Source organism: Trichechus manatus, unplaced genomic scaffold (genome assembly GCF_000243295.1).
Source record: "Trichechus manatus latirostris isolate Lorelei unplaced genomic scaffold, TriManLat1.0 scaffold00059, whole genome shotgun sequence".
NCBI classification, from domain to species: domain Eukaryota; kingdom Metazoa; phylum Chordata; class Mammalia; order Sirenia; family Trichechidae; genus Trichechus; species Trichechus manatus.
In genome coordinates, this window is record NW_004443995.1 from 2,761,390 (window position 1) to 2,772,568 (window position 11,179).

The window sequence follows — 11,179 nt, forward strand, 5'->3', positions numbered from 1 at the left end:
TATATTTTCACCAAAAAAAAAAGATCCTACAAGGCCGAGAAGGGAGCATGTTGACATGTCATGTAGTTGTTAACCAACGTCATAAAACAATATGTGTACTGACTGTTTAATGAGAAACTATTTGTTCTGTAAACCTTCACCTAAAGTACAATTTAAAAAAAAAAAAGGAAAAAAAACCAAACTTCCACACACAAAAAAAAATTATAGGTGGCTCTGAGGCCAAACTTTTTACAGTTGCCGTCGAGTCTATTCTGATTCATGGCCACCCCATGTGTGTCAGAGCAGAACTGTGCTCCGAAGGTTTTTTAATGTCTAATGTTTTGGAAGTAGATCGCTAGGCCTTTCTTCCAAGAAGCCCCTGGGTGGACTCAAACCTTCCACCTTTTGGTGAGCAGCTGAGCGCATTAACCATCTGCACTACTTAGGGACTCCAATGCAGAATTATCTAGTTTGAATCTCACTCCTTGCTTACTATGAAATCTTAGGCAAGTTACTTAGCCTCTCTCTGCCTCAGTTTACTGGTATGTCTTCTCATTTGGTTGTTGTGAGGATTAAATTATCTGGCTCAGAGTAAGCAGCTTATGTAAAAGTTAGTGATTATCATCATTACTTTTTAATGATTTGAACTAGTCAAGTCCTCTGATCTCCCTGATAGAGGGGATAATTTAACTGACTGCAGGGAAGACAAGGATTTCCTAAGCTTTACACAAGCAAAAGAAGAAACTAGAAAAATCACAGACTGACTGCACAAGACATTCTGAAAGCCACTGATGATTAAGTAAAAACAAAGACAGGAAAGGGCGAACTAAGGAAATGACCTGGTGCACAATATGTGACAAGGAGTTAATACCTTCACATACGAAGTGTTGTGACAGAAAATATGAAAAACCACTAATATTCAACAGAAAACTTGGCAAAGAATATAAAATGTATATTCACAAAAGAAATATAAAAGACCAAAGACCATAAAGACCTCATCCAAAACATTTCATAATAAAATGTTTTTAAGAAAGGCAAATCACAGATCAGCTTGTATCTCATCATTCCATTCTGGTTTTGAAAAGCCCAGATGTTTTATATGCATGTTTATGTCTGCAAACACTAGGACACAGCTGGGAAAGCGTAGTGCTGCTGACAGTGTCTGGCTTGGAGCAGTGGAATGGGGCTGGACATTTACTTCTTAACCTACAGAATTTTTTAAGTGGTAGGATTTTGGCTGGATGAGTTTTTGCTTTTTTGTGTTTCTGAGACTCACACAGAAAATGAAATGAAGAGAAGTGATCATCCTTCCGTAGTAGGATGCAAACTGAAATACGAAACAAGACTGTTTTTCACCTATCATAGCGACTACTGAAAGGAGCCCTGGTGGTGTAATGGTTAACACTTGGCTGCTAACCAAAAGGTTGGCAGTTCAAACCCACTCAGCGGCTCCATGGGAGAAAGACTTGGTGATCTGCTTCCGTAAAGATGACAGCCAAGAAAACCCTATGGGGCAGTTCTACTCTGTCACAGGGGGTCACTATGAGTCAAAATCCATCAACAACAATATACTGACCATGATTTTGCAAACAACAATTGATGCTGATGAGAGAAGAGTGGAACTAACTTTCTCGTATGTCACACCTTTCTGGAAAGCAATTTGGCAGGATGCACGAGAAGCCTCAAATAGTTTATACCCCTTTGATCTATTTCTAGAAACCCATAAAAAGGACATAATCAGGTATACAGGCAAGACTTAAGAACAAGGCTGTTCATCACAGTTATTTATAAAAGCAAAATGTTGGAAACAACTTTAATGTTCTACTGCAGAGGAATGGCTTAAATTATGGCAGAGTTCAATAATGGAATGGCATGTAATTACTGACAGCAAAGTTCCTCAATAATTTTTAACAACGTGAGAACATTTAGTGTTATAACAAAGCCATATATACACGATGAGCCCAATTTAAAAACATTTTTTTGCATAGAAGAAAATATAACTGTTAAAAGTGGTTCATTTTGGATAAATCTTTTCCCCCACTTCTTTATGCTCCCATAATAACCATGTATTACACTTTGCTAAGAGAAAAAAATGCTTAAGAGAAAACAAGGATTACAAGTTAGTCTGTGGCTTCCAGACCTTGGCTTCGACCTTCCTGGCCAATAATTCTAGAGGAATGTTGCCCTTAGTCAAGACAGATTTATACACTTTTCTAAGCTGCAAAGTTAGGCACTAAGAATCTGCAAGAAAAACAAACACTAAGCACTGCACTTGGGAATGTGTTTACTGCGCGGATGGTTTGCTCCAAACTAATGACGCCATGGGACACACACTCCTGGGACGTTAAAGAGCAATTCTACAAAACAAATGAGTGACAGAGACCGCAAACAATGACAGCCCCCAAACCGGCACCTGAAAATGCACCCTGGTTGACCACAAGCACACTCTTGGGCCCCAAATTACAGCCTGAGTCCCCCAAGTCCCTCAGACTCGCACCCCTACCGTGAGGTGCAGCTGTCTGCCCTGCACAGGCTAGAAGCACAGGAAAGGAGAGGGAAGTCAAGGTCTAGCTGCTCTAACTGCTCGCTTGACACCAAGAGGCCTGCCTGCTGTCCTCCTCATCTCCCACCCGCTGCTCCGCTCCTTTATTTAGCAAATAACCACTGGACCTCAGTGTGAGGAATTCCTAAACTCCAGGAAGAGAAAGATAAAAGACAGCCCACGCCCTCAAGGATCTCCTGGCTGCAAACACACACGAAGAAGGCTGAGTCTGGCCTGGGAAGTCCGGGAAGGCTTTGGGGGGACAGAGTTTCAGACAGGAATGGCGCCCACGCACACAGCAGATGGGTGCCAGCAGCCAGCACTGTGCAGTGCTGCCCCTCAGGGCTACCTCCACCTTGAGGCCCTCAGATCTTGGGGTATCTAGTTCCAGCTCCTCTTCCCAGCACACACGTGTGGGGCTCGTGGAGGCAGCGCATCCTGGTGAGGTTTCTATCTCATTACAGGGCAATATGTAACATACCAACACCCACATCAAAAGGATAGCAGGTTCATCTAGGACACGCAACTGCAGAAATGAAAGTTTCTCAGTGATTATGAGGGGCTGGTAACATGACAGATGGCTAAAGCAATTGGTTGCTAACCTTTTGGTTGGCAGTTTCAGTCCATCCAGAGGCACCTCAAAAGAAAGGCCTGGCAACCTACTTCCGAAAAATCAGCCACTGAAAACCCTAGAGAGCACAGTTCTACTCTGACACACATGGGGTCACCATGAGTTGAAGCTGACTCGATGGCAACTGGGACTGCAAAGAGGCTGTAGGAGGAGGGAATGAAGTTACTGCTGAAAGGGTACTAAGTTTCTGTCTGGGGTGATGAAAACACTTTTGGCGGTGGACAGTGGTGACGGTGAATGTAATTAATGTCACTGAACTGTACACCTAAAAATGGTTTAAATGTTGTATATTTTACCTCCCCATCCCAACAAAAAACAGAACAAAACAAACAAAAAAACCCATGGGCGTTAGGTTCAACTGCTAACTTTAGTCATTCCCTCCTATTGCAAATCCAGTAACTATTTTTGCTTCTAAAAGTGTGCCCTAGCTTCTTTTTTCACCTGACTCTTTGTACGTCCGCTATACCTGCACCTTCCACACGTCCATAACTCCAACACTGCCTGAGGCCCAGATTCAGGCCCCTGGCCTTCTGTCTGTACACACCTCCGAGAACCCCATGCCACACTTCAATCCTAACCTCCACAAGGATAACCCCAAATCTCAATCTCCAGCCCTGACTTGTCATGGAGGCTTTAGCTCCCTATCCCCCATTGCCTGCTACCTTCTTTCACTTCGAAGTCCAGCCAATACCCTGAAGATAATGATCACAACCCTACCTATTATTCTTTGGTGCTTACTGCTTGCCACTACTTAGCAACTGCTGCTATTCTAAGCACTTATTCACTGAATCCTCACAACCCTCTGAGGTAGCTATACTATTACTATCCCTGTTTTATAGATGAGGAAATAACGATATTAAGTAACCTGCCCCATGTTATGCAGCTAGGCAGTGAAGAGATGGTTTTGAAACCAGGAAGTCCATGCTCTTAACTACGATGCAACAATGCTTCGACAAATATAAAAATGAACCAGAATTCCCTATCTTCTAGTCCCTCAGGCTTGGAGCCCTGGAGTTACTGTCTGCAAATGGCTGTGTGAGAAAAGATGACTCCTCTCCTCTATGCCATTAGGCACTCAGAGGTCTTGATTTTTCTTCTAAAATGTTTCTCATCTATCCTTCCTATCCTTTACTCCTGCTCCTGCCTAAATACAGTCTTTGTTACATCACATCTCATAGCAGGGTAACAGCCTTCTTGTTAGAAAAGAGCTGGTGTCGATTTCCTTCCTCTCCACCCCAGTCTCTAAAACACTCAAACTGATCTTCCAAAACTGCATTATTGACACACGCATACAAGCATTTACTAAACAACTATGTACACTGTTCATGTAACAGTCATTCCACCAGTCTTTGTGAAACTGAATTGGAAAGATTCTGTTCTTACGTTCAGAAGTTGACAACCTAAATGTTGTTCTCAATTTGTTAACCACTTTCCACCTACGCTCAGTTCAGAAACCTTCAGTAGCTCTCTGGTATTTGCAGCAGGGTCCCCAAAACAGGAAACCTCAAGGCAAATCCTCCAAAAAGGCTTTTTGTTTGAGCACATGTGCTTTTAAAAATTTGATTCTGAACTTCCTTAGCAGGCATTCTCCAGTTCTCTGTAGATACAAACATTTCCTACTACTTACACTCACCTTCTTCACCATCTGTGTTTCCAATTGAGATTTAGGGGACAAAGTCTAAACTTCAATTGGTATTCAAGGCTTTTCCCTTCTCTTGCTTCCCAACAGGTACTGCTTCTCCATCAGATGGTTTCCTAATGGCTCCCAATTCCACCATGATGCTTCCTCCACCTCTGGGGCTCAGTGCAGCCCGCTGCCCACGTGTGCCCTACTGTACATTAATCTTGGTGGTTGATTACACAGAAATACCTCGTCTTTGTCAGCAGACTGCAAATTCCTAGTATGAAATGTCTGTCATATACTTACTTTGGATCACTTCCATTTTAGTAAAATGAAAAATTCATGTTTGTTACAACATTTAGGCAAAACAGAGAAGTATAAAGAAGGGAAAAATAAATCAACCAAAATCCCACCACTCAGAAATAACCAGGGTTTCCAACTGATTATTTGGCAAACCTTGTTTCTGGATATAGCTCTGTGCACCTATACACATATAAAGATGGCAGGGCAGACAGATGGAAATAATTTCTAACCCTGGGACCACATACTATTTTCAAATAAAAATGTTTAAACTCTATTTTATATGAATTTAACATAAGAAAAAGACACTGAAGTGGAATCAAAGGAATTGTTAACTTTCAAATAACTTTCTTCTCAACATGATATATTAATTACTTATGGATTTATCTAAGGTTAAGAAAAAGATTGTGAAAAATATTTTCATAATTTTTCTCCCGTTTAAACTACGTTCTAATTTTACAAAGTAGGAAAGAGAAAATTATAACTTTTCCTTTCATCTACCTCTCCATTCTGTCTTCCATTTTGGCAGATTATATTATGATTTTTACTTTGTAAAGTTGTAATATGTACATTCTGTCAAGAGCTAGTATCATCACCCATTGTTTATAGTCTTAGTTCTGAATATAATATGGATTGAAAGCTTACCAAGATACCTTTTAACATGGCTTCTTCAATCTTGAGTCTTTATTTTTACGTCTGTCTTGGTTAGCTAAATTTCATCAATGTGATTTTTTCAAGAAGACCTCATGAGCTCATTCCTGTTTAAAGGTATCTGCCTGTTGCCTCTATACTTGAAGTCAGCTTGGGTGACTATACTCTTTGCTCGTATTTTCACTCCCTCAACATTATTGCTCCAACCATTTTCTGGTGTAAAATGTTCCTATGGAGAAGTCCTGGGGCCAGCTTCACTTTGTGTTTTTTGATTTTTCTGCCTTTGTCTACACGATTCTTTACACTTTAAGTTTGATAATTTAACCAGGATATGCCTATGTCCATTATTATAGCTCAGTTTTTCCGGATGTACACATTGCACCCTTTTGATCTGCAAATTCAATTCTTTTCTTGTATCAGGAAAGTTTTCTTCCATTACATTTCTGAATCCTTTTCTGATCTATTTGTTGGGCTTTTATCTAGACAATCATTATCCTTATGTTGGACTGTCTTTCTTTGTCCCTGTAACTATCACCTTCTCTCTAAATGTTTTAAGTCTTTCTTCAAGTCAATAATTCAATTTTTGGCCATTATACATGTAACGTCATTTGTTCTTCATTTATTTCCTTAGTGCTATAATATTTCTTTTAGTTCCATCCCAGTATATTAATCTGCCTTTGAAAGCTCCTGGTTTACTGAACTCATACTCTTGTTCTGTGAAGGGGTCTCAGAGCTTTCCTAGGGTCTTAAATACGTTTTCTTCTATTGGGATCTTCATCTGTCTTTTGCATGTTCTATTTCTTTCGTTCATTTTTACTATAGTATATTTGCATGGTTGGAGTGCTTTTTTTTTTTTGCCGTTGTGGTTCTGCTAATACAGAGACCTCTGTGTTAGCAGAAGAAAGTAGGTGTATTTTCCTAAATACCTTTCCTACCTTTATCTAGGACCCATTTGTTTTTCCCTATGAGCTACACAGCTTCAGGACTGGATTCTGCTTTCCAGACACTTTCAGTACTCTAACGGCATTGGTGGAAAGGGAAAGAGCCAGCCAGGACAGCGTGTAACCTCTGCTAAAGGACTTGGATCCTGCTCTCTCTTCTGGGATTCTGTTAAAACTCCTCTACTAGCGTCTACTCACTCCCACTAGAAAGACATCCCTCTCCTGTGGATTTTGGCTTATTCTTCCAACTCAGCAAGAGAATGCCTTAAAAACAGGTGTTGGGTATCAACTAGAGACAGACTACATGTGATCTGGCTATACTTTTCATCCTTACCCAGGAGTTAACCCATCTGCTTAAGAACAGCTTCTGGAAAACCTCCAGGCAACATGGCGCTATAGCAGAAGCACCACGCCATTCCTCCGCAGCAAAGATCAGAAAAAGTAAGTCAAACAGAGTCACATGTCAATCCTGAAACCCTAAGCATCAAATGAAGAGAGAAAGAACTCAGCCAAGCATGGAACAGAATAAGAAACTGACCAAGAACAGAGAGTGAGGAGAGATACATGCAGAGGTCCCCTATCAGCTACCACAGCACAGATCCACCATCTTGGACTTCTATCAGAGATCAGAGAACAGGGGATACAAGAAAGCAGCTTCACGGAGCTTCCAGCAGGAGACAGAACAACCGGTAACCAGCAATATAGGCTTCCCCACCCCCTACCCTTCTTCAATCCCACTCGGCCTCCTCTGCTTCCAGCGGCCACAGTCTCTTGGCCAGGAAGCACCAGCTTCACCCAGTGTCACTTGGATTCCATTCGCCCGCACTGGCCAGCTCCCTGAGCGCCTTTTGTTGGCTGCTGGTGTTGCTTTTTCTGCTTCTTTAGATTTCTTCCTTACTTCTCACCACCTCACCCTCCTTTCTCTCAAATACCTGGTTCCGTGCACCATCTTTGCTTCTTCCTGAAAAGCTGCGAAACATGACTCGACTGTGAAACTGCTTCCCAGCTCATGCTACCACGTTGGTGGGAACCCTGGGGCTTTTCTGTTTGTTTGCTCTGATTTGTTTTGATTTCTCCATTTGTTTTCTTTTTCTTTTCTCGGCTTGGGAGCCCCTTCTAGCTGGGCAGTACTGCACGGTTTGGAAGCTACTCCCTTACTCTGCGCAGACGTAGAGGGACATCCCTGGGGATATTTCTTTTTTCTTTTGCTTGTTTCTTTGTTTTGTTTTCTTCTCTCTCTTATTCCCTTTTTGTCTTTCTTCATTTCCAGTTTCTCGTTTTATTCATTTTTTTCTTCTACTGTTTTCTTTTTTTTCATTTTTGTTTTTCCCCATATCTGAGTTTCTCGTCTCTCCACTCCAATAGCAAGCTCCCTTAGCACTCTTTTGCTTGTTTGTTTGTTTTTGGCTCCTGTTCCTCTTCTCTCTCTCCTCTTTTCCATACCCATCTTAGCTCCACACATCACAATCTACCCCTTCCTTCATGCCTACCTGTACCGTGTGCTGAACATCACACTCCCAAGCAGCACAGGCACGGCCTAATGGAACCTGCCCTGCACTGATCCCCGGTCTGCACTGTCAGCCCTGGTACGTGCCACTAACAACCCATCCCAGCAACTCCCCTTCAGCTGGACCTGGCCTGCTGTACCACACCTGAGTGACTGACCCTGCTCATTGGAGAAGGAGGTGAAAAGTATCGTGCCCACGGACGAGCAAACAACAAAGAACGCACAGCCCACCTGGTCAGACATAACCAAATAAAAAAAGCAGGACTAAACAAACAAATCAACAATCAATAAACGAGGAAAATAACCACTGAATGCCCCAAAGACAGCAGACAATATCAAACATTTAAAAAAACAGGACAGGATGATTCCAGTAGGCATCCAAAATGAAATACCAGATGACTTTCCAGTAGAAAAAAAGGCACCAGACCTAACTGATAGGGAATTCAAATCGCTAATATTCACTATTATCTAAGAGTTGAAGCAAAAAGCAGACAAAAAAATAGACAAATTCATGGAAAAGGCAGACAAAAAACTGGAAGAATTCAAGAAAATAATACAGGAACAAAATGCTAAAAAAAATTCACAATTAGAAATCATACAAAAACAACAATTAGAAATCCAAAAGACAGACAACCAGAGTTCAGAAATGGACAGTGTCATAGAAGGGCTGAGGAGCAGATTTGAAACGATTGAAGGTAGGATCAGCAAAATTGAAGACAAACACTTGGATCCAACTCTGAGGAAAAATCAGAAAAAAGAATGAAGAAAAATGAAGAAACCCTGAGAATTATGCAGGATACAATCAAAAGCAAAAATCTGCAAGTGATCAGAGTTCCAGAACAGGGGGGAGAAAAAAGAAAACACAGAGAGGATCACTGAAGAATTGCGACAGAAAACTTCCCTAATATCATGAAAGATGAAAAGCTGGCCATCCAAGAAGTTCAACAAACCCCATACAGGATAGACCCCAAAAGAAAATCAACAAGGCATATCATAATCACACTCACTAAAACCAAAGACAAACAAAGAATCCTGAGAGCAGCTCGAGAAAAACAAAAACTCACATGCAGACGAGAAACAATAAGACTAAGCTCAGATTATACAACAGAAACCATGCAGGCAAGAAGGCAATGGGATGACATATATAAAACCTTGAAAGAAAAAAATTGCCAGCCAAGAATAATAAATCCTGCAAAACTCTCGTTCAGATATGATGGTGAAATTAGGACATTTCCAGATAAACAGAAATTTAAGGGACTATGTAAAAACCAAACCAAACTTACAAGACGTATTAAAGAGAGTCCGTCGATCTGAGAACAAACAGCATTAGACCACAGGCTGAATACAGGATACAGGATTGTACTAGCCAGATACCAACCTAGGAAATGAACTCTTAAGGCCTACCCAAAACCAAAAGAATTACAACAGGGAAACAGTGAGGTTAATCTGTAAATGACAACAGCATCAGAACAATAAAATAGGGAATAAATGGTGTATGTATAGAAACTTCCAATGGAGAGGAAGACAAGGCAATACCAAGTAATAATAGACTGGTTCAAATCCAGGCATATAAGGGTAAACTTCAAGGCAACTCAAAGAAAGCTAGCAAACCTACTCATTAAAATGAAGAAGAACATAAAGTCTCAGTAAAAACAAAACCTACAACAACAAAAGAAATGAAAAAAAAAAATCCACAAACAAAAGGAACTCGGCACAGGAGAGTAAGAGGAACAAAGAAAACATCAGCACCACAAAAAAAAAAAAGCCCTACAAAATGCAATCCCACTCCTAGGAATATATCCTAGAGAAATAAAAACCGTCACACGAATAGACATACGCGCACCCATATTCACTGCAGCACTGTTCACAATAGCAAAAAGATGGAAACAACCTAGATGCCCATCAATAGATAAATGGATAAACAAACTATGGTACATACACACAATGGAGTACTATGCAAAGAGAAAAAACAATGATGAATCTGTGAAGCATCTCATAACATGGATGAAACTGGAGGACATTATGCTGAGTGAAATAAATCAATTACAAAAGGACAAATATTGTATGAGACCTCTACTGTAAAAAACTCATGTAAAAGTTTACACACAAAAAGAAACAATCTTTGTTGGTTATGAGGGATGGGAGGGGTCGGGGGGGAGACTAAACAGACAATAGACAAGCGGTAACTTTGGTGAAGGGTAAGACAGTACACAATACTGGGGAAGCCAGCACAACTTGTACAAGGGAAGGTCATGGACGCTTCATAGACACTTACAAACTCCCTGAGGGACTGAATTGCTGGGCGGAGGACTGTGGGGACCATGGTCTCAGGGAACATCTAGCTCAATTGCCATAACACAGTTTATAAAGACAATGTTCTACATTCTACCTTGGTGAGGAGCGTCTGGGGTCTTAAAAGCCTGTGAGCAGCCATCTAAGATACTCCACTGGTCTCACCCCTTCGGGAGCAAGGGGGAATGAAGAGAACAAGATACAAGGAAAAGATTAGTCCAAAGGACTAATGGACCACAGCTACCACAGCCTCCACCAGATTGAGTCCAGTACAGCTAGATGGTACCCAGCTACCACCACTGACTGCTCTGACCGGGATCACAATAGAGGGTCCTGGACAGAACTGGAGAAGGATGTAGAATAAAAGTCTAACATACACAAAAAAAGACCGTATTTACTGGCCTGACAGAGACTGGAGAAACCCCAAGAGTATGGCCCCAGATACCCTTTGAGCTCAGTGGTAAAGCTACTCCCAAGGTTCACCATTCAGCCAAAGATTAGACAGCCCCATAAAACAAAATAGGACTAATGAGGCACAGCAGTCCAGGGGCAAGGACTAGAAGGCAGAAGGGGACAGGAAAGCTGGTGATAGGGAACCCAAGGTTGAGAAGGGACAGTGTTGACATGTCGTGGGGTTGTTAACCATCGTCATATGGCAATATGCGCACTAACTGTTTAATGAGAAACTACTGGTTCTGCAAACCTTCATCTAAGA

General features: G+C 41.4%; 1 protein-coding gene across 23 annotated transcripts in view; it reads right to left on the bottom strand.

Annotated features, from left to right (window-relative positions):
- The window catches only part of TMEM131L (transmembrane 131 like), a 255,172-nt gene that overhangs the window by 48,646 nt on the left and 195,347 nt on the right, over positions 1–11,179 (bottom strand). The window lies entirely within an intron of this gene.